The sequence below is a fragment of the Anastrepha ludens genome, chromosome 3, assembly GCF_028408465.1.
Source record: "Anastrepha ludens isolate Willacy chromosome 3, idAnaLude1.1, whole genome shotgun sequence".
NCBI lineage: Eukaryota > Metazoa > Arthropoda > Insecta > Diptera > Tephritidae > Anastrepha > Anastrepha ludens.
Genome location: NC_071499.1, coordinates 20,869,164 through 20,871,988, shown reverse-complemented (window position 1 = coordinate 20,871,988; position 2,825 = coordinate 20,869,164).

Here is a 2,825-nt window from a genome sequence, read left to right as displayed (position 1 = left end):
GTTGGAAAGATCAGGTGGAGAAGGACTGGACTTCACTTGGAGTGTCCAAATGGTGCCGGTTAGCACAAGAAAGAAATGACAGGCAATGACTTTGCGGATTACAGTGAAGTGACAGACAGAAAAAGAAACGGTCCTCCTCGCGTGGTGCAGCCATAAAATACGTCCGGGAAAGAATTTGCAAAATCCCCTTAGAAAACAGAAGAACATGTCCAGAGAAATTAATTTATCGACCAAACGCATGTCAAGACTAATTAGAGATGATCCCCACATGAAAGCCTTTCGTCGCTCAACTGGTCATCTTTTGACAATGCGCTTGAAGAAAATTAGACTCAGTCAACGGCCATGAAAATATTCTTTCACAGAGGAGAAAAATTTCACTGTTGAAGAAATGTTTAATAAAAAACTACAAAATCTATACTGAAACTTCTAAAGATGAAACAAATTTTTTTCCTTGGGCTCAGCATGGCCACCATCCAGCCTATGTAATGGTTTGGTAGGGAGTGTCTGGTAAAGGTGTTAAATCTCTTAATTTGAGCTAAAAAGGGGTTAAAACCGGGGTAAAAGTATACCAGGAGGATGTCTTTGAAGACGTGGTGAAGCAGTTGAGCAGTACTGTCTTCAATGGAGAGCGTTGGATCTTCCAGCATAATTCCGCTCCAGCTCGAAAGGCAAAAACCACCCAGTACTGATTAAATATCAATATTCCTGGGATCATAGCCCCAGAAGATTGGCCGTTGGGAAGTCACGAATTGAATACATTGGACTACAGTTTGTGGTCAGAATTAGAGAAAGAGGCTTCACATTACTTTGACTTGTCAATCAGTAAAATAGCTATCAGAACCGCGATATTTGTAGTAAGCTGCTTGTCGAGAGATTCCAAAACGATCTTAACAATTTATTTGCGATACAATTGCGAACATTAAATATTGGATGATCCCTTGGCCCAATGGTTGCAGTTCGGAAGTTGTTGAGGACTGTAGTGGACAGTGCAATTGTCTAAAAATAGTAAATTTGTTTCTCTTTTGTCGTTTCATGTTTTCATTAACTGTTAAAAACCAATTGTTAAAAAGTTTTGTTGTCATCCAAGCTTTTTGTTAGCACAGTAATCAGTAGGAAACGATTTCACTCCTTTAAAACAACGCGGTTTCATTGCTTTTTTCCTATTACTAAGGGCTTACGTTTTTCCGATCCATTCCTATTTACTGCAAGTAGAACTGTCAACCTCTCTTTACTATGTTTTCCCCCCATGACACTTTTCATCTTTAAAAGTAAGCGTCTTGTCCGGTAAGCAATTGAACAATAGGCCAGTTTCATCAGTATTGAAAATGTCTCGGACATCATAGTTTTCAATCTAAGTCTTCAATTGACCATGCCAGTCTGAGCAACAGCAACATTAACGCTTCCACTTTCTCCACAAACTTTTTAAAAAACGACTCCATTCCTATTTTTGAAATTGGTAAGTCACTTGACGCTAAGTTTTGTATGTTTAGAGTAGACACGAACTCTTTTGCTTTTTCCTTTAACAAAGTTCCGCTAATAGATACTTTTTGTCCTCTACACTGTCTAAGCCAAATGACCAGGCTTTCTTCCCGGCGAGGAAATTCACCTTTAGTTGTTCTTTTCTGTGCTCCAGCAGTTTGAGCAGCAATAACTTTCTCCTTGTTCTTTATTATGGTTCAGAGAGTACTGAGAGGAATCTTAAATTCTTTTGCAACATCGCTTTTCATCTCACCTCCTTCTACTTAAATTCTTACTAACACACCACGAAACTTTGCAAATTTGAATTGTTGAGTGTTTCGTCATATGAGTTCGAATTACCGCGTCGTAGCAATGATTTTTCGTTCGAATTACCGAGTGCATAAAAATGTATGGACATGATTCGAAATATAAAGAGATTTTGTAGGGTACTCGTGATAACTTTGAATTAATGAGAGGTCCGAAATATCGCAGGTTCGAATTAACAAAAGTTATCTGTAAGTGCTTCTGTTTTTTCTTTTCAAAATGCTGGCCATAACAACCGAACTGTGGTGCAGCCTTGTCCTGTTCTGCCGTTTCTGCTATTCGCTTTACTCAAAGTCAAAGCAAGAACCTCCCGCTGTGCTGCTGTGCTGCTGAGCTGCCGAGTAATGCTTGTGAAGGCGCTGTCAAAGCCTCTTTCTTTGCTTTTGTTTTCAAAGCCAAAGCAAAGACAAAAATAAATTTGTGGAAAATATGCAAGCAACTCAAATTATGGCAAGTGATAATTGCACAAACGAATTGCGTAGTGTCCTTTCTGTAATACATAAAAATGGCTTCGCTTTTATTCACCAGTTTTCGCTACTTTGGATGAGTCATTTGTGATTCTCTCACCTCTTTATACTTCTGCTGGGATATGTCTATGTGTTTATATGTATGTATGTGTGACATATGCGTTGTTGTGATGCTGCGTATTTTCATCCATCGACTCACATTTGCATACAACTTTTCACATGGGGACTTCGCGCTTTCACTTTTTGTTGCGTTGAGTGATTCGAAATTGATTTCTCCGTTTGAATGCGTCTAATGCAGTTGCAACTTTGATTCTGGTTATTCAATGTAAGTAAAAAGCATTTGCATTTGCATTTTCATTGGATATGCACTATTTCTGAGTTGGCAACTGCGAATAAAGGGAATAAATTTTCCAATCCCATTCAGTTGTTTGTTAATCTTAAAAATAAGTTGTACGAGATGGGAGTTAAGATATTGAACTACTTTTAATTTCGTGCTTGGTTCTTTTTTTATTGTTTTCTGTTAATACGAACAATGGCTTTAGGCGAATTTACTTGAAGCAACTGAGATGGGATTAA